Below are 27,831 nucleotides of genomic sequence, written 5' to 3'. Positions count from 1 at the left end.
GTAAAGCTGTAATTGATTTATATATTCTTTAGATCCATGTCCACATGCAAAGCAAAGGAAACCAGCACATCTCTCAGATCCAAAACTGAGTTTTCAAAGCAAGCAGATCAAAATATTATCCCTTTAACTTCTGTACTGTGCACAGTGATCTAGAGATCCTTCAAACACAGAACTCACACTGGCACTTTATGCATTTATTGCTTAAGGCTAACGCTGAAGGTACCACTCCTGTACACCTCAGCTGTGACAACATAAGATACCAAAACTGCTAAAGAGAGGTTATTTGTTCAAAGCTGAAGCAGTAAGTTCCAGTCCTTCCCTTCAGGCCTCAGCTCTGCTTTCCATCTGCACAACTATCAGAAAGCACCAGCAAACCATAAGGACAGCCTGAAAATAGGAATTTTTAAGAGTCTGTAACACCAAGTAACATTCCAGAGATGGAATAAGAAGATTGCCCTTTCCTGCAGAAGCTAAGATTTTAACTTCACTAGTCTTACACTGACAAATGGGCTGAAGCAAAATATACCTGACGATGCAGAGTTGTTTTTTTTCTGGGAAAAGCTGCTAAAATTGAAACAAACTGCAGAGAGCATCCAAGTGGGGGCAACAGAACACTCGGCTTGGCTACAGCTCACCCCAAACAGGCTCTTGGCCAGAAGAGGAAGCAACACCAGTTACCAATAGGATAAGCTATGTTACTGTCAAGTCACACTTCTCACTTCAAAATTAACATGCTGCCCTACTTTCCACAGGATAAAAACAGGTGCAATTGTAATATTTTTGTCAAACAGCATAATGGTCTAGACGTTGCTTAAAAAATGAAAATAATCCACTTGAATACTAAAAAGTAGTTATTTTAAAAATACTATTTGCAGTGTAAGCCTGCTAATGGTATGTGTGCAGAGAGGAACCACACCACCTTTAGTCAGTTTAAAAGGTACTTACCATTGGCAGTGCATTGATATGCAGAAGTTTTCCTTTCGGGTGCCTCTTGCCACAGAAGGGTGATGCTGACAGGGAAATAAGGAGACAAAATAGGAAACGTTCATATTTATTATTTTGAAAACAGTGCTGTTAACATGCAGTAAAATGTTACCAACTTGGGACCCTCCTGGCTCTCCCAGCCTGCTCAGCTCCCAGAGCTGAGCGTTCCCACTGCATGCATGGGCTCAGAGCCCAGAGCAGAGCTCGGGCACAGCACACAGAGCTGGAGTTTTGCACATATCCTGTCCTCCCAACATCACAGAGCCGGCTCCTGCAGGGAGCCTGGCACACAGGCCTTTGAACAAATATGCCTGCTGAATGAACACTTGCACCATCTAGACGGTCGCACCCATTCAGCAGGAGCACACACATGCAGAGCAACCTGGGGTAGAACAACCCTGATGCCTGCATTTTGCCTCAGTTCTCTGCAAAAAGCTTCAGGAAGGCAACTAGGCAACTTACAGTATCATCTGTCCATGCCAAATTTCTTCTGGAAATAAACCACAGCTACTGACATCTAAACACTCTGAAAAGCCCCAAACAAAAATCAGCATTCCAGTGGTATGACTTCCAAAATGGTTACATCCACTGTGAAGCAGTGGAAGAAAAATAAATCTGTTTTCCTAACCCATCTCACACTAAATAACTCAATTTATATACACAGGTGTGTCCATGAGCCTAAAGAGTTTCCAACTCCAGCAGTGACCTCAGTAATTAAAAAAAACCATCAGCTCATACTAATTGCTAGCAACACTTGACAACACATACATAACAGAAATCTTCCTAGTGCAAAATCCAAGAGAAATCTTGTCCACCATTAAAACCCAAACAAAAACATAGTCCAAACAAATCCACACTCTCCTACATTTTTGTAATTTCCTTTACATGTCAATAATAATTTTATGCACCCAACAATAAAATAACTAAGTATAAGCACACAGCTTTTGATGTCCAGATATGTGGTAACTCCATCCACTGCAACATCCATTTTTATTCAGCAGTGACAAACAATTTTTATTCACACTAATATTCCTGAGCGGTTGCCCTCCATATAAATACTTGCCAGATGACTTTTCTTTAGGACATAATCTAATCGTTCACTCAAAGAGCAGGAAGGGTGACAGATGGACATGGGTGACTAATAAAGCATTACCAGACTATTTTTAGATTAAATTCTTTACCAAGCATCTGCAACCTGTGTTCAGAAAACTTTTACTATGAGTAAAGAATAACTATCGTTTGTGGGACTCATGATCAACACAAGGTTCTCACGTGCAATTTTCAGGCTCAACCAGCAGGAAATCATTTATTAGAGCCATTTTTGGACCCAGGCAAAAAAAAACCCCAAACAAACAAAAAAACTAACCAAACAAACAAACAAGAAGCAGAAAAGCTGCAGCATTTGGGCTTATTTTATTCTTAGAAGATCCTACAAGGCAGGCAGAAACATCACAGTGCAAGCAAGAGGCACTGCAGAGGATGCTGAGGAATGCAGGGAATTGAAAGAATTTGCAAACATGCTCTTATTTCCTTGCTTAGTTGTACTAGTGCTGCAGAAATTATGTAAATAGGCTGAGTGAAACTCCACTCCTCAAGTGGTACAGTATCCTATGCAAGGCTACTCAGAAAGCTTTTTTTTCCACAGCCTGAGCTGCAGACCTGCAAAGAAGAGAAAGCATTAACACCCGCTCTGCAGACCCCATGTATTTGCTTATAACAAGAGTTTTCCTTAAAAAGAGAGCAAAACAGCAACCAACCAATACTCTTTTGAGAACAGTCTAAATCATGATAAAAGCCGTGTGCAGAGAAAGGCAGAGGAGGGCCCTGCTACCCTGTTCCGAGTGCAATGCTTGGTTTGGGTTATTTCATTTGGGAAGGAACATGGCAAACATAAATAAAAGGATGATTGCACAAACATAAACCATTTTCTTCAGTGAAAAAAGGCTTTCTTCAGTACACACTGCCCAGACTGTCTCCTTCCAACACCTCTTTGCCCTTGTGCAATCTTGAGTGCAGTACTTATCTTGAAAGCCAGAGAGGGAAACCTTTCCGCCTGATCCGTGGAAGAGGCTTCTTGTCCTTTGCTTTACATCTAAACTGGGCAGTGACACGGAAAAAGCTGGAAGCAAAGACTCAAGAGAGCAGAGAATGAGAAAAGAAAGGGTTCACTGACTTTGCTTCATTCCTTACTCAATGTTAATTGGTTGTAGGCTCCAGTTTTAAATAAGGGTGCTTGAAACGAGGTGTAAACATTTAGAAAACTCTGCAATGTCCTTCTTCAGAATCAATTGCTGAGTACAAATGCCTCATCAGCAGCTTTTTTTCTTTCCAAATTTATCCTATTGGATTTTGGCATGTACCTTGAAACAATGCAGGTGACAGTTATAATTTATTGATTTTAGACTATCTCTCACCTTTATATTCTGACACATTAAGGTGATTTAAACAGGTTCCCAGATGTAGTAACAGCTACACTATGTGACACTTAAAAATAATCCACCAGATGCCCTTGAAGTTGATAAGGCACACCTGGGGAATGCACAGTAGTTTGTGAGTTGGGATCCTTCATATTGGAGGGGCTGGGAACACCTCACCACTGCCTAATGACTAATGTGCTCAACATCAATTGAACACTGCTTCCCTCAACTTGAAAAGAAAGATTTTTGCCATGTGTGCACTGACATGTGCTCATAGACAGTGCTCACCAGCCTTGCCCACACCAGTTTTTTCTGCACAGAATGACACACCTGATGCCCGTGTCCCTCTGAGATTCTGGGCCAAACACTCAGTACAACACCTAACATCCTCTCCCATGAAGAGCATCCTGCTGCGGTGCACACAGACCACCCATGTCCCAGGCCTTAAACAGGCAAGTTCCCACCTGCAGGGCCAAAACTAACACACCAAACCACCTTCACCAAAGCAGCAAATACCCATCTATGCTGCTTGCACAGATTGGGCTGCTACTATCAACCAAGTAATAATTGTGTGGTACAAAGGAAACCACATATAAAAACAACCCTGGCACCAACACAGTGACAAATCTGGTTATAAACACACAGACCAGCTGTACACTGATGTTAGTTCTTATCTGTTTCCAAACATAATCAGTTCAAAGCAAGGATTTCTCTAAAAGCTACTTGCAGAAATGTTTAACCATTTCCTTCCAGAAATGCTGCTATTGGTGCTATTTTTCTCCTTCCCAGACATTACACTGGGTTTGTGCTACAGCTAAACCAGTGGTTTTTGTGTGAGCTTTGAATTGCTCCTGTTCCCCATGTGAACTTGTGCACTTGTGTTTTTTTCCTAATCCTCTTAGGATCACACTGTTTATACTACTTTCTGAGATTTTGGTGCTATTTGAGCTCTAACAACAAATTTAGTCATTAGATGTTGCGCGTTCCGAATTACAAAAGCCTTCTAAGGACACAGTATCTTTTCTTCTACATTATTCTTCAGTATCCTGCTTTTATCTAGATTCAGTATCTGGAAAAAGTGTCCCAATCAAAATAGAATTAAAAATAACTAAATCCTGGATATCCCCCTCAGTAACTAGGCTGCAAAAAGCATGAGACAATAATTTTAAAAGCCTAAATTGAAAAGTAATCACTCCATTGAATCCTTCCTTTCATTTGGTTAATAGGCACACACAAAGCTAATGGTGATTCTACCACTGCTGCACTTGGAACATAAACAGAGAAAACCAAAGTTATTCCTTTTAATCACAGTTCCACAGTGATGTATGGCGATTTTTTTAAAGCAATTCAGCACGTCTACAACAACATCTGCTTTTCAGATCTGACGGAGAGGCTAAACTGAGACAAATACCAACTCAGAAAATTCAGGAGAAACAAATACGCACGAGTGTGTGGGGGGGTAAATCAGCACCACACACAAGACGTTGTTAAAAACTGTCATTACTTGAAACTGGTAGGTAGCAATAGGGTTCCTAGTGACAAAATAACATGCACAGACTGCTCCAGTACTTCACTCTGGGAACATGGCGTGGGCGAAGATGTTTTACAAGAAGCCTCATCAGGAAGCACTGAAAGTATCTAAGACCTGCCCAGAGACATTTCCACACAAATTCCTAAACTCTATCTGAAACAGCTCTTCTCTGTCAATTGAGAGATTTTTATTTCCTGATCTTTGTTCTTTTACCTTTCTTCCATCAGAAGAATAGAAAAACCTGATGTAAGCTGACTTTCCAGATGTTTCAAAGAAAAAATGCTTAACTTGTACATTTGTATCACATTAAATCTGTACAACTTTCAACACTTCAGGAATACTCTTACATAGAACAAGCACCTGTATGTCTGTGAACATATGTGAACCAACTGCCAAAACAAAGGGTTTCTGAGGGGATAAAGAATAAGAACTGGGCAACCAGACAGCACTGTTCTGGAGAAAAGATCATCCGGATACAGAAACCACTCACTGTAAGCCCACAGAAACAGGATCCACTGTGCAGTGACAAACACAGGACAAGTCAGACCAGAGCAAAAGAATACTGCAGGAGTTTAAACACCAATTTCTGTAACAGTCAAAAACTGAGACAATCACAGAAAATAGCTCCTAGCACACTGAAAGGGAAGGAAGCTGAATTGCTGGAGAGGAAACCAACTTAGCCAGCTCCATTAAAAACCCATAAAGCACCCCAGTAAATCTTGTCAATACCAATCAGCCAGTACCCACAGAAGGAGGGTGAGCAGTGCTGCAGCACCATTTCACTTGCAAGGCATTTAAATAAAATTCATTAGCAAGTAATCCAATTCATGTAAACTGGAAGTTAGAAGGTCCTAGAGAATGAAGTTAAACCCAGTCCAGACTGGGAAAGACTATAAACAGTTATTACTCAAAGCACTCTGCCAAAGGACCTAAAGCACTCACAACACCCCACCTTCACAGACTGCTACCTCCAGGATGGGGGCCCACCTGTGAAAATTCAAGGTAGTTTCCAATTTGTGGGGTTTTTCTTCTGAAAATAGTGGACCTGATGACTAGTGTCATATTGATCGTAACAGTAGCATACTGACAAATATTTTTTCTGTGTTTTTGGACTAGAACTAAGTTTTAAATTTAAATTCATCACTGGCATAATAATCAGCAAAAACAGCCTGTCAAACTGGATACTGTCAGCAGACTCACTTCAAATGGGAAAAAGAAAAACATTTTTCCTTCTCTAAAAAAAAAAAAAAAAAAAAAAAAAAAAAATCTGATGTGTAACTTTTAGCCACTCTATTATTCTCAGTATGTTTAATACAGATTCCAAATACATACCTAAAAAACTGAACCAAGAGACAAAAAAAAGTTCAGAATATTTAAAAAAAAAATTCAGAATATTTTTTCCCATTCCCTTTCCTCAAAGTAAGAACAGACATATTTCCCATGATACTAATTCAACCTTCTCCAGCTCGCTAAATCAACTCAGCTGCACTGGTGGGTGAGAACCCTTCCCTTCCCTACTCAGAGCCAGTTAACTGAGATGAGCCTTCACAGCTGAAGGAAGGCAGCAGCTGCTTTTGTCAACATGGAAATGTGTTTGTAGGGAACTGATAGCTGCAAGGTTAGAAGGACTTTTAAATTGGTCTCCAATGGGGCGATATGGAACAAAGCTCAAACCACTTTCCTGGAAAATCACCTTCTTCTGCTCACAGTGCCTGCCTCAACTGTGTTTTTAGACAGATGCTGTGTTTTCAGAACAATATATTCCTCTGCTTTGGGATTCATGGTGGCCTTGCAGAAGAACTTATCTAGATTATGGCAAGCTTAATTTATTGATTTCATTAAAATTCTATCTCAAATATGCCATGATTTGGGGAGAGGGGACACATGTTTTACGTAGACATCACATTTGGAATTAGGCTCAAAACGTTTAAATAAGGAAATCTCCCAAAATAACAAAAGGATGTGACAATATTGTGATATTTTCAACCTCAATGAGTGTAACCACCATGGGAGCCCTGGCTGGTTTTCCCTCAGTGTTGCTGCCACTACCACCTTTAGTTCTTTGGGCACCCAGAAGTCAAACAGGGCATCCTTTCAGAGTAGCAGCTCAGATCTACATTTTTGCCAAGCCAAGCTAAGGAGCTGCTGAGGACATTCAGACAATGCAGTGGGGCTCGGGCTCTGCTGCAAGAGGTGTTTGCAGACAGCTTGACGTCAACAGACTCAAGTTGTCCCACTGTGGCCACTGACCCTGAGTGCTGTGTACACCCAGTGGTGCTGAAGTGACTCTCCCTGTCTGAGGACACAGTAGGAAGGCTGGTTGCCTTCTGTCTGCCCACTGCAGGAGTACTTCCCAGGATACTTGCCCTTGCAGCAAATGCCAGGTTTAAAAACAAAGGTATTCCAAAACGTTCTTACAAATCCACCTTACTTGTGATATTGGGTATGTGGTAGTAATAGCACAGGCTGAAGAGTTAGGATCCAAGAATTCCTTTAAAATAGCCCTCAAAATTATGAGTTACTTTTAAAACTCAAAAGCACTTACAAATCCACAGGTATGGAAATATTTTTCTGAAAACTTTAAGTCATACCAGAGGCCAAAAGAAAGTTTGTGGTGGAGCTTGGGCTCATACACTCCAGATGTTCCTGGGATACAGCTCCACAAAAACACCTTAGTGTTTATAATGTGTTCCAGATTCTTCCTAAAATTATCATTACTATAATTGTTTTGTGCAAAGCCAGAGAAAAACATAAGCCTCTCACACTGCCAAAAAGGGTTAACACTGAATGCCCTGAGATCATCAATTAAATGCATCAAGGAATAATTTCTTTTTTGTTTTCAAAAATACTGTTCAACAAAAGCTGCTGCACTTCTGCTTGCAGCCCCCTCTCATTTCCCCTGGAATTTTTCAAAACTGAGTGATACCTGAGGCACAATGCACTCAGGCAGCAGCATCACCTTTCCACACAACTACTGTGTCTTGGTCATATTTTCACACAAATAACCTACAGATTAAGTTCCTCCTGTACAGGTAAACCCTGTGACTAAGCAGCAGACAAGTTGCCCAAGACCAATGAAACACAAGGATGTTTTTTCCTTTTTCCAGCTCTTCACACCGTGCCACCAGTAGACAATACCATCTTCCCTACAAACCTTTGGCCCCTGTTATTTCCATGCCTCCACCATTTCTCTAACAGAGCAATTTTGCAACCTCATGTGAGGGCTCTGATTCATAAAGAGTTAAAACCTACCTGGAGAGGGCTGCCCTTGTTCGTGCACTGGTTATCCAGCCATCCCTGCTAAAAGGACAGCTTATTCTTACACAGCAACTACTGAGCTGTGACAAATTGCAGAGCAGGGTATAGGAAAAAAGCCTGTGCCTCTCATTACCGTGGAAAGCTTTCCTGCCTCCTGAGAAGGGAAGCCTTCCCTGCAGAAAGGGCTAAAAATCACAGAAGACAGAGGGACACTTGTTCCCAAATGAGCTGTCTCTTGTCCCTAAGAGATCAGAGATATGGCTCACCTGAAGGCTTTGGTTTAATTTTATGCTCAAGTCACATCCAAGCCAAGATCTAACTGCTACTGCGTGGGGAGACCTCAGTCTACCCTCATCAACCCTCTCCCAGCTGGGTTCTCAACACTTCCTTTCCTCTAAAAAAAATTAACAGTTTTCTACCACTCAGCTCTTGAAGCATCCCACTGCAGGGTCAAAGGAGGATAGAACTGGCTCAAGAAAGGAAGAGGGAAGACAGCCCTGAAAGGGAAGAAATGCAGGAGCAGCCCTATAACTCCATATCAAAATACAGGTTTCCAAGGGATGCCTGGTGCTTTGGACTGCAAAAGGGAGCCCAGCACAAAAAGCTCTCAGCAAACATGGAATGATGTACTAGGTATGAGTTGTACCAGCAACAGCACAACAACTAACTGTATAAAACATGTATCTGTTCTTCTGTTGTCTTTTCAAACCATTTAGATACCAGAGCTGTTTGCCTGTCATACTGACTGAATAGCAAAATAGTTGCATCAATATCAGACTTGTACAGGGAGTAAGAGACACCAAAACATGTTCCAATAAATAAGGAGCTTACAGGACAGAGAAACATAGCAAAATATTTACTTTAGCACTATGGTCAAGGAGAGCAGCATTTAATAAATAAATGGACTAAAGTCATTAATCAACAGCAGCATATTAAACGAATATAATCGTGCCACTTGTTCTTTTTTTTAATAACAGGACTCGAGCATGACCAAGGAAAACATGTATTTGATTCATCACAGACAACACATTGAAAAGAACTGATGAGCATCAGGAAATGAAACCACAGCAGAGAGGTCTTACAAAGATCATCAACTAGGCTATGATTAATTGGTAACTACCTAACAATGTCCTTATTCAAGCCTGTTCTAAGCAGTAAAGAGGGTTTACCTATATGTGTTCAATGGAACTATTAAACTACATACCTCCAGGATATACCTAGGTGATCTATCCTGAAATTAAAAAAAAAAAAACCCTTCTAAAAATACTGTTTGATATGTTAATTAACATTTCAATTACGTTGGATTTTCTTACGTGTAGGAAAAGGTTCGTCCCTATTGAAAATGAGTGTAAAAAAACCCTAAGCAAACTTAATTTGCAGCCAAAATGAGTGAAGTCCGTAGTTTTGTTTCACTGGAAATATTTTCTGCTGAATTTCCTACCGTCACTGCAGCTATACAGCTCAATTTATATCCCTTTGAACGTATGTGTTACACACACAGAGCAACACACAGCAGGTGTTTATAGTGGAAGTGTGATTAGATAACCTATTACACCAGTTTACAAACATTAAAAAAGTTGAAAAAAGAATGCTGATGTTAGTTAAGGTATCAGTCTCAAGTACAGCTACGTAACATCCCTGACAGGAGAAGAAACAGCAATTTCACAGGAGCAAATATCAAGGGTAATGAGAAGAATTAGATTTGTCTAGTGAAGATTGGGTAGCTGCAAATACATTTTAAATAACCAAGGAAAAAAACTTCCCCATAACAAAATCATGCAGCTGAAGACAAGTTAAGAGAAACTCTGTGCCATGGGGCTTCTGTTATTTTAAACAAGAGTAGTAAGGACTCTGGAAGGAGTAATTCTGCCTAAGGAGAAAGATTAGTGCATAGTGTTCAATCTAACAGGGCTTTTCCCTTTCTTTACTTTTTGATTCTTATCTTGATTGTTTCACACCAGGAATCTGAAACTGGCTAAGCTGTGCATCCTGCAAATCTCGTTCAAACTGGAATAGGCTGGGGATAGGATTTCACCGTTTGGGAATTTCATTTACAGAATTCTGCCTCTGCAGTCGCCTACAGAATTCTCATTCTCTGTAACTGCTGTCAGGGCTTCATGAAACTGGTGGGTTTGGGGCTTTTCTTCTTTAAGTCAACTCACATTTATCAATGTGATCTACTAGACTGGTCAGAAAAAGTAACAAACTCAAGACCTCTGTTCCTGGTATTTGGGAAATAAAACTTCCTTAATCTTTCAGCTTGTTAAAGATAGAAAATTTACCCACACCTTAATATTAAAAAATGCCAGATGGGTGCCATCACTGAAGTGACTTGCTCCTGATGTAGTTTTTGCTGCTCTGATACAGATTCACTAAAGCATCCACAGACCAGCCCAGTTTTCATTTTTAAAAGGAAAAAATGATGAATGCTTATGAACTAAAAAAATAAAAAAAAAATAAAATAAAAAAAGCTATGCTTCTATTTTCCATTTGAATCTACAGATATTTAATTCTTTTTATTGATAAAGAACAAACAGAAGGCCTGTAAATTTTGCTGCTTTCTTTTGTGATCATGCTAACACACATTGGTTAACCAATGAAACAAGTGACAAATGCTTGGGGGAGGAGTATCAAACAAACACACTTGTCAAAAATGCTCCACCTAGCGAAAGTATTTCCCCTCAGTGTCAAGTGTCAAATATTGGGGTCTGGTTCATCTCCAAACAGAACATGGTAGATATTATTTTAGTCACACCTAGTCAAGGGTTTTTCTTCCCTGTTTTTTTGAGGATGCTTTTATGCCATGCTTTTCCACATCAGTGGCAGAATGTTGAAATGGAACAATATGAGGTATTTAGCACTAACAGATACACAGACCCTATAGAGCACAGAGTAATAAACACACACTACTTGGCAGCCCAATAATGATGCATCTTCCATCACCAACAAGTAATAAAAACACAGGTTTACAAGCTGCTGCACTTCAGAAGAGACAGTTTACCAGATCAGATAAAAACAAGGTTCAAGATACGTATTTTTTGTTGCATGACACTGTACAGCTGCAATTGTTTATCAGACTTCTTCTTGTGTCTTATCTTTCTTATCGCTACCTAAGGAACAAACAAAATTTTGGAATTATAAAATGTCTCAAACACTAGCACTTCTGACCCATTTAACACATTGCCCTTCTTTTTTATACCAACTTTACCCAGAAATAAATCCACTTGCCATATTCTCCCAGGAATACTACTACTGGACTGGTTTTGACACTTTTTCAGAGAAGTCTCCTTGACCCTCCTGGACTTGTAGCAGGCTGTGTGTGCACGCCACCTACACACTGACGCTCCCTCTCTCACAAAAACAAGAAGGATGCAGTTTTGCCAGCAACATTTGTAGACCCAACAAGCTCAGTTTAAGAGCAATTATCACTATTTGTTCTTTTGTCAAGTTAATTTCCTTGGGGCATTTTTACCTGACCTGTTAATGCAGTGATTCAGAAAACTTTACTAGTTTTATGTTTTTCTTCCTAATATCTTCCCGTAAAGCAGTAAAAATGAAATGACACTCATTTATTTTAGCCTGCATATGAAGAGTTAATTGTTATAACTTCATTGTGTAACGACTTTACTACAAAATTCTCAACTGACTTGAACAATTGCCAGTCCTCAAAATGGCACTTGCCAAACATTCTTACCAAATTTTGAAGATAGTGGCTCCATGGACCAGCCAGAACCAACCATAGGCTCACAGGGCAAAGATGAGTGTGGATGAAGGGGGGCAGGCACAGCGAAGTGCAAATAATTCATGCCAGAGAAGCAACAACAGTGTAAAGTGTTAGTAACACACGTATGGAAAAGATCTACGAAGCCTCCCGTCACTGCATGAAATTCCTCTGTCCCAGCACAAGCTGTAGAGCCATAAAGGGCAAGATAAGGAAATAACCCTGGATTAAAGCAACGTGGTGCAATGGAACACTGCAGCAGCTCCTCGTTTTTGGTAGTACTTAAAATTGCCAAGGGGGCAATCTGATTTCACATGTAACTCTGTCTGTCCAAACACACCTCACGTCTCTCATGTGACACATTTTAGGAAGAGAGGTGTACTTGCAAAAACATTAAAGCCAACATTTTCGTTCCTTTTGATTAACAAACCAGAAAGGCACTCCTGCTCATCCTCAGTCACCAGTAGACTTGACCTGGTGAGGTCATTTCAGCAGTCCTATCTCAGGCACTCCACCCAAACCCTCCTGAGGCTTTTATTTTTCTCTTTTAAATTAACCAAATCTCTTGCAAAGAAAAACTGTGAGCACTGCCCAAGATGAGTAGCTGAGTTACTCATGGCCAGAGAGACCCAAAAAGGCAGGACTGAGTCTGGGTGAACTTAAAAATTCTAGTAAAGAACATAGATGCTTCCATGATATCAACATTAAATATGTTTAGAATTAAGAAAGATTAAAATACAAATCCCTACAGATACCATACAGTAAATTTTAAACCCTGCTGCTTATTATTTTAACCAACTAGAACAAAACACAACTAAATGATGGTGCCTAAAGAGAACTGGGGGGCAGAATCTCCACTGGCTCCCTACAGCAGGGCTGTGTCTCCTGCCCAGTGCCACTGGCTCACAGCATGAGGGGAGCAGAAGAGAGAATTCTGCAGAAGCATTTCTGTTTATTTCTTTCAAAAAGAGGGAGGTTTTTCATATTTGCAAAGAATTTCTATTTAAAAAAAAAAGCCAATAAAAAAATCCTTTTGTAATTCTTCAACTGAAATTCTTCCATGTTTTGACAACAGAACCCACTGCAGATATAGAAACTATAGAAATATCATGTCAAAATTAAGTTTAGATTTTAATTTCAAATTCAATTTAAACTTTTGGCTACCTGTACCAAAATCTGCTTTAAGCCACTAGGAAAAAAAATCAAATAAATGAAATAATCAAGCAATATATTAAATTTTGAAAAAAACTAAGCAATCAATGGAACTGCTGGAAATCATGGGCAGAGTGTTCATGAACTAAAAGTGTTAAGTGATCAGCTTTTACAGTGGCATAGAAATTATTTTTAATACCACAACTGTTTTGCATTCAAGTGGCTTCAGTGCCTTGTATGTACTCTGGATACTCAAGGATGAGAAATTAATCTGCCAGTAATGAGATGACAAACCCCCACTTATTCCAAAATACTGAACATGAAAATCAATCCATTTCATTGCTGTCAAAAGAGTACTTTTTCCTAGTTTGAAATGTAGAAGTTTCCCTCTTTATCCACTGCAACAGTAAACCAAGTGAAGATTTTGTGCATTAGATACACGCCTTCCTCTAAATGTGCTTTGACACAATAAATTAGAAACACAGTATTCATCAACTTGCAACTTCATAAAAAGTCATAAAAACTTAAATAATTTGTATAAATAAAGGTTATGTGCTTTAACAAAAGCAGAGCAAAGCAGTAAATCAGTCTGATTAGCAAAATAAATACCACTGCTACTACAACAATTCAATCTTAGTAGCAAATCAAACATTTTAATAGATGGCAGCGCAGTTATTTTCTCCACAAAGTTTGATTTCTCTAAATCCAAAGCAAAATTACAATCAATTACTTCAAACAAGGGCTTCTGCCTGTTGATTAAGTTGTTTTCCCTTTAATCCACCTGGGGCCTGGCAGACATTTCTTCTGGTATTAAGTAGTCAAAGGTGTAAATTAAAGCCTAAAAGACCTCCTTAAAACAACATCTATAATCAGCCTTGATATTCAAAGAGTCGTTCACTACTTTCAAAAGAAAAAGATTTTGAATAGGGCAGCAAAGGCACACAGCACCAGGCAGTCTCTCTGTCTCTGGATGCAAGTCATTGAAAACAGATCCAAGGAAAACCCTAGCAGGACATTCCCACATCCTGAGGTGCTTGGTGCCCCTCCAGAGGTAGAACAGTGAGCACCAAACAAACAAATAAAGGAAATTTAACTGTTCTGTCCTGGGTGGGTTGATTTTTTGTTTGTTTGTTTTTTAAGCTTAGCTTTACCATTGAATGCAAAACCAACAAATATATTGAAATAAACCACAAAATTGTATCCAGACTACAGTAATCTTCAGGTAATTACACCAAGAAAGAGAATAAGAGGATGCCACAGGAAGTCATGTATCTTAATTATGCCTGCAATTATTTTTATATTCAGTATTCATTCAAAACTCAGCTTTTTTTCACTTCTCTTCTGTAATTCACTCCAGCAGTACCACACTTGCTCTCACTTCTGCAGGGAAGCATTCCCCAAAAGTTCACTGTGGATATCATAAAATCTCAGCTCATTGGTTATTAACTTGTACATCTCATCCAGAGGTTTCTGTACAGTGCCTCCTCTGTATCCCTTCTGGAACATCAGTAAGAAACACCAAAGACTAAACAAAGAAGGCTGATTTTAACTACAAGTAATGTCAAAAGAATAATAAAGTTGTTCCCATTTGTACAGTAGCAAATAAGGAATCAATAATATAAAATATATACATTATAAAAAAGTAAACCTCAGAAACCCCCTTCTGAATTTATGTTTCACTGTCTTACACACCTCAAAAACATGAAAGGCCCTGAAAGATCAATACAACCCATAAGAACCTAAGGTGCAGAAATCCATAATTTTTTTTTTTTAATATGGTAAATTGTACAATAGCAAACACGGAGATAAATCAAACAGATCTCCATACAAGAAAGAAAACAAGTTATAAATCCAGAATTTATAAACCTCCCATATCTTCAAATAGGGAATGTGGTGCAAAGAATGTATTACAGAACTTGTTTTCTAGAGGGCATTCTGTTAGTTCACATTTCAGGTAAAAACTTTTATTAAAGGAACATGATTTCTAAGGTTTTATCTCTGGGCTTTTTCCCCTCCCAATATTGTTAATTTTTAATGAGCTTTCTGAAAATTCCCTTCGCATTGAGTCTCACCAGCCGGGGATGCCAAAGGACCCCTTTGATCAGCAGATACACCCTTTTGCTAGTTTTGGAGGGATTTTACTCATAGAAACTGCAAAAAACCTCTTTTGATCATAGGACCAAAACTCTCATTTCAGATCATTCCTGGTTTGGAGACATCAGGGCTTCGTGTTCTGCCGAGTCATTCCTCCTGTGGAGCAGCTGAGCTCAGACTGGAGTCCCTGAGCAGAGCGTGCACAGAAGGATCCAGGAAGCCGGGACCAGCATCTAATTGTCACCCTGGCTCCATCCCACTGCTGTCGGAGTCGCTTTTATTCACTTCAGTGCCTGAGAAATTTCCAAACAAGGCAGAATGAATCTGCCAAGCCCTGATGTACATCCACACCAGAAGGACACTTGCTGGACTGTTTCTAAGAATGGGACACCATTTGGGAGAGCTAAGAAAACAACTCATTAGAGCACCAGGAGAAAATCCTTTTCTCCCAGGACACTGCTGTGCCATGGAATAGAAAATGCTATTAAACAAAAATGATCGACTGCAAACAAACACGAATAATTTGCTGAACAAAAAATATCTTGCAGCTAAGAGACAATATAAATTACCATATGCAGACAACTAGGATGCCAAAGGGGCAGGGGCCTCGCTGCCCGAAAAAATAAATCAGCAAATGCAGAAAGACGGTTAGTGACTATGTTTTGATTTTAGCAATAGAAATCTAAAATAATCCAAAATTGAGGATGTAATTGCCAAAAGGAAGAAACAAACAACACAGAAAAAGAATAATCAAGACTGGAGAAAAACAGATTATCAAAGGCACCTGCTATCACAAGAATAGAAATGAGATCTTCAGAAGCCCTGAAGGACTCCTTGCAGAAAGGAAACAAGAAAAAGCATAAAAACCCCAAGAAAGCGATCATTTTAGCATGCAAACAGAGATGTACTATGGACGGTAGAGACTGCCTAAGGGCACAAAACCCAAAAAGGTGGGGGGTATATATTCCTGTATTCCTCTAGCCTGTGCCATGCCAGGCACATTCCCCTTTTTTCCACCACATCCAAACCCCTGCAACCTGTTGGCTCTGCAGCAGCTGCATCGCTCCCACACTGCCAGACCACAGAGTTCCAGGAAAACAACGGCACGGGGGTGTAAACATCTTGGTGAGACTAACACATCATCTCCTAAAAGATCTCCCCCGGCTGCACTGGCTCTGGCCATGGCCTCGGCCCCGAGACAGCGCTATTTCTTCCCTCGGAGCAGCAAACGCTCCGCATCCAGACAAGCACGAGGCTCGCTGTGCTTTTCCACTCAGATCAGAGCTGCTTACTCCATCCTTTGCCCTGGCCCACACGCACTACAGAGCACCTTGGGGCCCTCTCTAAGAGATTACGCTCCCAGAATATGAGCTGATCCAACACACTGAATGCACATCACATTTGACTCCCGCATATTAATTATATACCTCTAAATCCTAATAATTTCTCTACTAATTTTCTCACAGAACTTAAAATTCCCACAAAAGGAAGATCCCCTTTGATGTTTGAATGCTCTACTGTAGGTATCAGAGACACAGCGCATATATTATTTTACAACAAACAGAAATTTGATACATTTCTACTCATTTGCAAGGTGATCAAAACAAGTGAGAAGTTCTAAGGAGAGAACTTTAATTTTGCTCATTCACCCCCTGCATCTACCAGCTCCTTGAGTTCCTGCAGGAGCTCCTTAAGCCTTTAGAGAAACCAGAAGATCCTGCTGGGAAGGGATAGGGAGAGTGCACATTATTTAATAACCAGAAACTATGTATGAGAGACCTTTCTGGTTTTATTTTTGGCACAGTTTATCTGCTGGTAGAAAGACTGTATTTTAGCACTGAGAGGAATGTAATGGGAAATTTATTTTAAGCATACAGTTCTAGCAGGTCATAAAGATTGGATCATTATCCTCCTTGGACAGTAATTGGCAATAAGAATACATGCACTTCTTTTAGGTTTTGTTTCTTTGATGAGTTGTGAGGAAAGAGAAATGCTGTTCATCCAACATGCTGTTTATTTAATATTCAGCTTTCCTGAACTCTTCTTATGCAAAGCACAAATGCTGACGATCAATTATTTTAGTAATCATAATTCAAGCTCAAATTTTACACTCTGTAAACACATTATCGTGACCACCACATTATGCATTTGAAAAATTCCAGTTGCAGCAACCCATACAAATGAGCACACTGCATTAGGTTTACAGTAAAATTCTGTTCTGGCTAGACATACAAGGGCTTTTTTCATAACAGTAAAATGAATGAAGTACACATAAATGCTGAGTATTTTTCTATGTAGTGTACAAATGCACACATTCATACACAAACAGTCACAGCACTTGCCTCAAATATCGAATAAAAGTGAAAAATATTTATACTTGTCACTAACAAGAAGTTATTTCAAATATTAGATTTTATGTTTTTAAAATTAAATTATTGGGTATGATAGAGAAGTCAGAGGAGAGCTGCTGTCATTTTTGCAGGAAGATTTCCTGTAAACTTCATCAGGTTGACAAGAACTAAGTTTTCCCAAAGCAACCGGTAGCTCTTTGGGAGCAATCTAGAACGCCCTCACACTCAGTGGGTGGCCTAATACATCCTGAAATGTAAGTCTATAATTAAATAAAAATTTGCAAAATTCAGTTTGGACTTCTTGTGGGAACGTTTAATGCACGTATAATTGGGGTGGAACACGCTGCATTACATTTCACTGATAAACCATAACTTTTCCAATCAACGTTTCATGGAAATGCTTAGAAAATAGTTTGACGTTTAATGCTGCAAGTAACAGTAAAAGGCTAAACATGGAAAAAGTGGGCCTGTTGCTGAAGGAGGTGGATGATTTAGTGACAGCAGATGGGAGATAAGGCTGAAGCTCCTATCAGGGATTATTTGATCTTGACCCATGGGACCAGATGGGCTGAGTCCAAGGGTGTAGAGAGCCAAGGACCACCACTGTCACGTCAGAAAGCTTGTGGAGATTGAGGGGTCCTCGATGGCTGCAGAAAGGCAGATTTTCTGCCATGCTTAAATAAAAAGGGAGAGCAGCAGAGGGTATTAGCCCAATTTATACCTAAAAAATGCACCTATCCAATCTGGGATGTGGCCAGTGGGATGAATGACCACCAGATGGGTGGAAACACAGCTGGGCTCCAAACACAGCAGTTAACGGGTCCTTCAACAACTAAGAGGAAGCCACAAAGATGCTCAGAGGGCTGGAGCACCTCTGCTATGAAGCCATGTTGAGAGAGCTGAAGAAGAACAAGCTTCAGAGAGACCTTAGAGCATCTTCCAGTACCTAAAGGGGACCTACAAAAAAAACAGAGGGACTTTGTACAAGGGCACATAGTGACAGCAAAAGGGGGAATGGCTTTAAACTGACAGAGGGCAGGTTTAGACTGGATGTGAGGAAGAAATTGCTTACTTTGAGGGGACACTGGAGCAGATTTCCCAGAGAAGCTGTGGATGCCCCATCCCTGGAATTGTTCAAGGCCAAGTTGGAGTTGGAATGAGATGGTCTTTAAGGTCCCTTCCAACCCAAGTCATTTTGTGGTGACCGGGAGGCCAGTAACACCTGGGATACTGCAGCCATCTCTCCTGGGACATGACCTACCCAGTGGCACTACCAATGACTTGGAGAAAGCCCAGAAGTGCAGCTCTCATCAAGCTTGTAGGCAACACCAGTCTGTGGGCAACCAGCAGCTATGCTTGAAGGCAGGGCTGGCACCCAGAGAGACCAGGAACCCACCAGAATTCTGCAAGGAAAAATGCAGTGTTGCTCCAGGGAGGGAAGAGCCTTTCTATCATCCCTGGCTGGGACCCACAGCTGAGAAGAACCTGTGCGTCTTGGACAAGCCAGTGGTGTTGTATACTCTTGGACATCTTGGTCCTACAATGGTTTATTCTGTCTATTCACTGCCTTTGGAATATTTGACTTTGAAACCTTAATAACATGGTTTTGGTAGTTCTTTTATAAAATAAACCCTGGCAAAAAGCACAATTCCAGCACACCCATGTCCAGCAGGAAATGCTGGTAGTGGATTTTTTGTTCCCGAAATGTGCATTTTGTCCTCAGAGAGAACCAGTGCACAGCCTTCAGCAAAACAACTTAAAATTGTGATTTCTGTGTCTATAATTAAGCCACAATTGGCACTGTAAGGGGCACATTCTACAGTTCATGCTGCTAAAGTAAATACTGTGTGCATGAAAAACTGCCACATGATGAGTGCAATGAGCATCTATGCTTATTTGCCAAAGGAGCTCCTTGAGTTTGTATTTAATTTTAATTCGTTATCAAGCATCTTAAAAGTCAAGCAATTGCAAAGTCCCATAAATATATGTGACTATTTGAGTTTTCATTAATACAGTACTTAACATGCAAAACCAAATTAATTTATTTCCGCATGCAAAAACCAGAATGGGTTGGAGAGGCAGCACACACTCACACAGGCTTGGAACTGAGCAAACTGTTACAAATTTACTGGAAAAATTGTATACTGGGCATATGTAATAGGCAATTTGTTAGCACATAATTGCTATTTCTAACCTAAACCAAGGCAAATCTATCCAAGAAGCATGTTCATATAAACACTATATTTTATATATGTGTATATAGGCGCAAACACTTTTAAATATTTTATATCGAAGCACATTTTTGAAAAGTGAAAAACAAGGTGTGCTGGGGACAAAGAGCCCAGCTTCATTTCCCCTAAATACCAGGGGAGCTAAACATGTACACCCACACTGTAACCAATGCTACCCCAAAGTTATCTTCTGCCAGGAAAATGAACAGCAGCTGCACAGACAGAAAGTTGGAGATTAAACTAACATCTAGGGGCAAAAAAAAAGAGGCAAGAAGCTTTAACATGACTGTCTTCCCAAGCTTGAGCAGCAGCCCTACCTTCAACCCATCCCACCTTGCTAATACTCAAAAATTCACCATACACGGGATGTATTTTAATTTTATGGTGACATATTCTAATTGTGTGAGCACAAGGCTAAATAAAAATCAGAGCTGTTAAAAGGAATTCTCTTAAAAATTAAGGTTTAAACCACATCCTGAGGTTAAAATTCGGTTTGGTAGGGTGATGCTTATAGTGCCCCTAGAATTTTGTAATACCTGCAAATTCCTCCCTTTAGCTAAATAACTGCTTAGTGCAGAACTTCTTCCCACAATGAAACTCAATTTCCTAACACAGAAATATGAAAAAATATAATAAACATTCACAAATCAAGGTTAAAAAGAAAGCCTTTATGACACATATCTGAGCAGTACTTGGCAGATTCCAGTAACACTCCATGAAAAAAACAATACCTAACCATGTTTATTTTGGACATCACTTTCTATTTTCACGTGATGCCTTTAGTCTTTGCATTCAGGCAACCACAATCTCATGTAATGATCACTTTGGAAGAAAAAAAAAAGATTATTGGGAATATGAGCAGAAAGGGTGACATGCACCACCATACTATTTCCATTGCTCTTCAAAGAATCTTCTTAACTAAGCCTGCACAATCAGAGCATTTACTCTTCAACCACGAAGAAAAGCAAGACTGTTTTACTTCTTGAAGCCTCAGTGTACACTCCAGGGCTCCTTATACTTTAAGCAAATGGCAATAAATACCAAAGGTATTCTTATTTTGAAAGCGTTTCCATAGCCTTAGAGACAGTTACTCTACATCTTCAAAATGCTCAAGTACATATTCAAGATGCACAATGCCACTCATTAAAAACCCACACTTTTTTACTGGTGTACATGCCTCTGTCTTTATATAGACTATAGATTTAACTAGGTTATACCTAAATTTTGCAATTCTTTCTGCTCAGCACCAGTAAAACAGGGCCTGTTCCAGCCATCCATACAACTAAAGTTTTTTGTTATCTCACACTTGAGCTTAGGCTGGTCCTGGCAAAGGCAGTCTCACCCCACTCAGAACCACTTAAAATCTTTCTGAAAAGGTGACTGGCTTTTGTCTCTTTGTAGTCCTGCACCAGCTTCACCTTCTAATGTCTCAAACATAACACTCTTACCAGGCTTCTCTTTTATTAGCCAAGAAGGGCACCTGCACTTTGCTTATCACTGATTTGGTACCAGAGAGCAACTTCAGCTCCCTCCAAACGGCTAATGATGCACTTGATGTATCTTCTGATGAGCATCAGCATGCTTTCTCATACAATGCTCATTATGAGAGCTGCTCCTAAATTCACAAGTCTCCCTTCAATCCCTTTTCAAAAGTCTCCCTTTCCATGTCAGCTCAAAAACTGTGTGTTCAATAGCTCCAGGTGAATTTTTCTTCCATGAATATATAATGGCTTTCTGAATTCACATCAGCTTTTAGCATTACTATGTCCCGAGGCAAAAAATTCTGCAGGAATATTCTAGGAAAAAAATACCTGTGTTTATTTTGGATATCACTTTTTTGTTTCATTTGAAGCCTTTAGTCTTTGCATTAGAACAACAGCAATCACTCCCTAATTACCTTCATCACTGTGGTCCCCAATTTACAAATCTCTCCCATCACCTCCCTCAGCTGTTAATGGGTTCCTGCCACTCAAACTGGAGACTGCTCGACTGCCTAATGAAACTCTTCCACTGCCGATTCTGACTGTGGGGATGACCCAACTTGTAATTCTAAGCAGACACTTCACTAAGTTTCTAGCAAAGACTTAAAAAGAAATCACTTTGGGTTTTTTTCTCATTAGCAGGACAGGATTCTGTAATTGTTCTACCTCAAGGACATTAGATGCTGAGTCCAGTGTACAAAGAAAAGTGTAAGCACTGCTCATTTCTGCTGCCAGTAAGAAAGATGCTCCAGGTCACCCAGACCATGGCAGCAGAAGGGAAAGGACAGAGAGGGATACTGAGGACTGATCCTCCCCCACTGCTGTGGTTATTCCATTTCCACACCTCGTCTCACTACCATGAAAAATGAATTGGATTTTCTCTCAAGGGCTGAACTTTACTGAGGATGACGAGGTAGCTGTGACGAACCAGAAACCTGCAGGGAAGCCACAGACCTGGTTCCTGTGCACTTCAGTAGCAGCTCTAACACAACTGTTGTTAGAGCCTAATCTGCCTCTGGTCCAATTCCTTATTCTGCAACAGCAGGAAAAAAGTCATCAGTTCCTGCTTTGGGTAGCAAAAGGGAATGGCTGCGTAAGGAAGTTCAACACACATGCCTCCATTAATTTGCTAGATGAGTAACTTCCCCATGATAGCCACAGAACAGCAGTAGTGTCCTAATAAATTCATATTTTTAAGTCAGGAAATGCATTTTTGGTACAGATTTGAAGCTGACTGAGACATAAATTAATTAGATTCTCTAGCAGTGGTTTTATTTCCTTTGAGCATGAACCTGTAAGAACTTTGGTAAACACACTGAAAGGTTCTATGGCTTCACTGCTTTATGGTTTAATAATTTTATATCCTTTTCTGAGATGTCTCACATCTGTTTACAGAACTGCTGCCTACTGAGTCACAGATATTTCCAGAGCCCCAGCCACACTAGACCACTGTTATTTTTCACTCTCCAAAAGAAGCAAGATAATCATTAACTATAGCAGCAGGGAAAATAAAATCCATGCTGCCTCACTAAGTTAACATTGCACATCCAATAAAAATAATCATTTAAAAAATTATAAAAGCATTCAAACAATTTTATCTTTAACATTTCCCATAGTTTCTCTTACTACACTTAGCCATTTTTTCATGTTTCTCTTAACAAGGCTTGCATGAGATGACCTAGTTTATTTGCACTCCTCCCAAACTGTGAAGTAGAATGTGTTAACATAAACCAAATGGTCCCAGTCATTTTGAAACAAGCTTCTCCTCTGCCAGCTACTCACCCTCTGCCACCTCTGTCTACTGCCTTGACACTTTCCAGCCATTTTTCCTCCCCAGCCTTTGCTGCCACTTCCTTTGTTCTCAAATCCTGCCACCCCCAATGCCTGATACCTCCCTGCTTTTTATCCTGAGGGGTGACACTTTCTTTTCCTTGGCAGCCCCAAGCAGTCAGGTTCCCCCTTAAAATGGACTGCTCCTCACCTCCAGCATCACCAAACATCACCACGAGGGAATCCAGCTCCTGTGCTGCCAAGAGCTGCTCACCAAGCCCAGGGGCCCTGCCTCTGCCTGCTCTTTACCTGGACACAGTTTGCTTCCCAGCCATGCCACCGGCCACTGAGCACAGCCCGGCAGCTGCCCTTGGATAATGCCACGCTCCCCATCACATGTCTGCAGAGAGCAATTGAATGCCCTGGCCATGGGAGAAAGCCCAGCTTGGATTTAGTGCCAAAACATGGAGGAGAGGTCAACATATCACCTATCCCATGGCTAAACCTGAGGGTGAGAACTTCAACTACCGATCCAGTGGAGGTGTTGCTGCCATCCCTGGCATATGGTATTGCTCAGGTTACTGTTTTCATCTTCACTAGAACTGTAGCTATGGTAAGGTAACAGCCCAAAAATTTCATAATATAACATGAGGGGGGGAAAAGGAATTTAAAAAAAGAGAGACAAGCAAGTCACAGCAGTGAGGAAAAGGCCTTTAAAACATTTGTACTGTTGTGGCTTTGTTCTGCTCTTTAGAAAAAAAAATAACACTAAACAACCTTGCAATAAGCTGCCTGAAGCAAGCTATTTTCAGGTTTTCTCTAGTTTAATGACTCCTCATTTCCTCACTCCAGAGGCATACCTCTGAGTGCCACAGGCCAGAGAGGAGCAAATAAGCACCTGTGGTAGTTAGGAGCAGAAAATGCAGTGAACACTCGCCCATTAAGTGCAAGCCTGAAGGACAGATTGTGAATTACCAACAGGGGAACCAATGAGGAAATCATATGGAGATGTGAGAGTCTGCCACTCACATAAAATAACTTTCATTTCTTTAAAATTACCTTCACTGCACACTCCTATATTAGAAATTCACATCCAGAAAAGATCATGGAGTTTGTTTCTTTACTAAGCAAACTCCCTCTTACTTATCCTCAAGTTTAATGGAAGTTGTTTCAGCTGTTGTAGTTCTAGAGGAGAGTGGATAAATCCACAGAAGCTTGAAACCATGGACTGCCAGAATGCTTAGAACACAGAGGAACTGCACCTAGTGCACATGGCCCTTAGTTGTGACTGTAAAATACACCTCTCCCAGAACATGTGTGAACAACACATCAAATCCACAGCAGCAGACTGGTCCACCACAGTGGAACTGCCAGGACAAACTTCCACATGCTTTTTCCTTTTGTGTCTGAAGGCTGAACAGCTAGAGAAGGATACTGAAGAAATACATCTTATTCCAGTGACTACCAGAGACCATTTCCCCTCACATTTTGCATTGCAATAATTTGCAATTCTTACAACGGCAAATACTGTTGCTTGTATTGCAAGGGTTTGGGGGTTTTTGTTACAGATGTGAACCTTTACCCCTTCTCTCTGCAATCACACCAAGGACTTTGGCTAAACCAGGTCAAGGGCTGAACATGAAACACCACATTATATCACCACACAAAGCAAAATGATGAGCTGGTACAAAATTATGTTGCCAGATTGGACTTGCACAAAAAAGCCCAAAAGGAGCAGCTGTGATCTGGCACATGCCTGGTTTGATCAGACACTACTGCTCCTCCAAAGGCAGTGTGTCGGTCATGCCCTTGCTGATTTCCTGGAAACAAGACAGTCAAGAAGCACAGTAACAAAAAACAAACTCACCCATTAGCACAAAGATGGAGCTCTGGCCTAAAGCCAGTCTTGCTTGGGTTTTTATGTCGTTTAGGTAACTAAAGTATCTAAATCTCCCCATCAGACTGAAAATAGGACAGAGAATGCAAATAGGATTCTCATTTTCCATTTGGCTGTGTACTGAGGGCAACTGTTGCTGGAAGCGTGAACTGTCACATAGAGATTTGGGGTTCTCAGACACCTGCCCTCTGAAACTGCGCAGTTGACTACAGAGGTTGCTCAGGACAATGAAAAAATACCAGAATCTCCCAGTGCCACTCAGAGCTTATTTCCAGGAACACACAGATCAATGAAACGCAACAGAAAGTCATCGCCGATCAAGAACACATCCAACCACAAATCCAACACCTGCCCCAAATCCAACCACTCGCTGCTGCACAAGACCAACCAGATGTCACAAGGCAAGGAGAACTAATTCAGTCCCCTCCACACAAACATGACTTTGCTTGCTGGACTGAACAGCTCAAAGATTCAGAGTCTCTCCACATTACCACACTTCTCCACCTGCTACTCTTTTCCTAAGTCATTGGGTAAATTGACAGACCCCCTCCCCCCAAGCCATAACTGAAAATTATAATTAACAAGATGATGACATACAAGGTCTTAATCACTACTAATTCTCGTGTTCTTGCTTGCTGAGAAAAGAAGGTAAATTTCATTCTGAATTTTTCACAAATAACTGCAGCCACTCAGCACAGCTTCCTGAGATTTTTGCTTTCACTAGTGTTATAAAAAAAACAAGTTTCCTAAATGAAGTAATACAATAAAGAAATAACCTAATGAACAGGAGGCCAAACCTCCATGGCAGCTATACAGGATAACACAAAATCTCATTGCAAGCTCCAAATCTGCACCAACTTCCATGCCTGTTTCCCACTTTTTAGGGGAAGACCACCAAAAATCACCTGCCTTTGCAAGTTCTCTGAAGGATCAGAGGTGTGATCTAGTTTCACATGCTTGAAACTAAACAGATAAATGACAAATGGGCTACGATGAGTACATGTATCAAATAAAAAGCACCAGAAATGCTCTCCCACAAACACACATATTTTAATCTTCAATACATTGAAGTGTGGTACTGCAACTGTCAATACTACATTTAACTGGGTGGAGGCTGCTGTTGAATAATGCAATGCATTAGCTCCCAAACAAGATTACATTTTTTTGCCTTAAAATGTGACCATTTTGTTCAGCTCGACAAGGATGAGGACAATGAGAAAGCATCCAAAACATAAATAAAAATTGCCACCCCAACTTACTGTTCCCAGAACATACTCCAAAAATAGACTTATCTACAAAAGCAACTTTGTCTTAGATTGTTTAAAAATTCTGACAAATGGGCAACCAATCTTACACGCTGCCTCTGATGCAGAAGATCATGCTTTTAAAAAAATCCACTAGTCCAGGCCCAAACCTGGAACTACAGTGTAGCCTGTATAGCCCTGTTACCCAGTGTCATCTAGAAATTAACGTGGTGAATTAATTTAGGCAAATATTCCCGTAACTCTCAACAGTTTTCAATGAAACCATTAAATGTTCTTCTCAGCTGAGTTCACTGTGAGCAAACACAGTGCTGAAAATTTAACTTTCCCTTCCCACTTTGAAACCTGTTACTTAAGTAACCATCCAAGATCGTTCACCCAAGTAAAAAAAAATCCCCCTGAAACTGGATAAACCCCCCCCCCGAAACAGGCACACCCACTGCAATCCAAAAGGACAAAAAGTAACTTCCTTCAATTGTCGTGTAGGGAAAAGGTACCAGTTAGAAAACACTTAAATACAATTTATTTTAATGATAGCAAAATGTTTCACATACCCTCCAGCAATAACCCCCAAAAGATCAATCTTCACAGCCTTTACTTCAGTAGTTCCTTGCTCCAGGGCTGTTCCCAACGCCAATTCAATTCTTCCCATGAGCTGTCTTCCCTTCAATGATCCCTTTCCCTCCCCATGCTTAAAACATACACCGGTCATGTTTCTGTCAATCCCTGCCTGACCTGCTGACGAAACGTCAGAAACCATCTCTTATCAGATCCGTCCACAAGCCACCCAAACCATTACAAGATTTTTCTCCCAGTAAAGGCTGGGATCAAAGCCAATCACATTGTCAGCATGAACTGGGACGTGGAGGAAGTCAATGCGAGATGGGACGTCTCAAACTGAGGCACAGCTCACCATCACGAGCGATAAATGAAAACAGAAGGCCTTTCTCCTCTGGGAGCCATTTATTTTCCTAAGACATGAAGCCTGATTTTAAATTGTTCTGAGTCACAGTCAGATCCACACTTCAATGCATGCAAGATGATTAATATCGGTTGAGAACAAGGCATTATTTTGAGCTTCAGAAAACCCAGCAATGTGAGGAAACTAGACCTGGAAACACCCAAGAAAGGGATAGATCTGGTTATAGTTTAATTTCTTGCCTACAGCCAGGGTCCTAAAGAAGCTTCCTTACTCCTGTGTATATCAAAATCCCAGTAAGAGTTTGCTGTGTAGCTCAAACACCACCTCAACACCCTGATCTGGGCATCCTCCCCACTGAGCACAGCAGCTGGAGCTGCTGCCCTGCCTGGCACCAACAAGGAGTCCACCAGCTTCTGACCCCAGCACAGTTATACATTTAAACCCTCTGAGGCCCCAAATCCAGGCAGCAAGGAGAACAGCTCTGTCTAGGTGTTCCTAAAATCCTCACCGTGGCATCACTAGAAAGACAATCCTTTCTAATGTTTCCAGTCATGTTTCTAATGCAAAGGATTGCTCTGGTTGACCCAAGTGGCTGCTAAATTTCACACAGAAAAGCCCAAGTGCAGGACAAACTGCAGCTGAAGAACACCACTAAAAGGACTTCACGTACAAGACTGATGGGAGTCCAGGAATTTTAATTGCACCACACATTATATTTCCGTACTATTTAAATAATTATTTGCGTATAATTTATTTCAAT

At 40.5% G+C, this 27,831-nt stretch overlaps 1 protein-coding gene across 2 annotated transcripts in view; it reads right to left on the bottom strand.

Moving 5' to 3' along the window:
- The window catches only part of TBL1XR1 (TBL1X/Y related 1), a 109,888-nt gene that overhangs the window by 61,160 nt on the left and 20,897 nt on the right, over positions 1-27,831 (bottom strand). For both annotated transcript variants that reach the window (XM_082288224.1, XM_082288223.1), the window contains exon 2: positions 946-1,010. The gene's annotated coding sequence lies outside the window, so the exon portion shown is untranslated. The remainder of the gene's footprint in view (positions 1-945; positions 1,011-27,831) is intronic.

Source organism: Coloeus monedula (genome assembly GCF_965178545.1).
Source record: "Coloeus monedula genome assembly, chromosome: 10".
NCBI lineage: Eukaryota > Metazoa > Chordata > Aves > Passeriformes > Corvidae > Coloeus > Coloeus monedula.
Note: the sequence above shows the minus strand (reverse complement) of the source record. Positions and strands in the feature narration are given on the sequence as shown.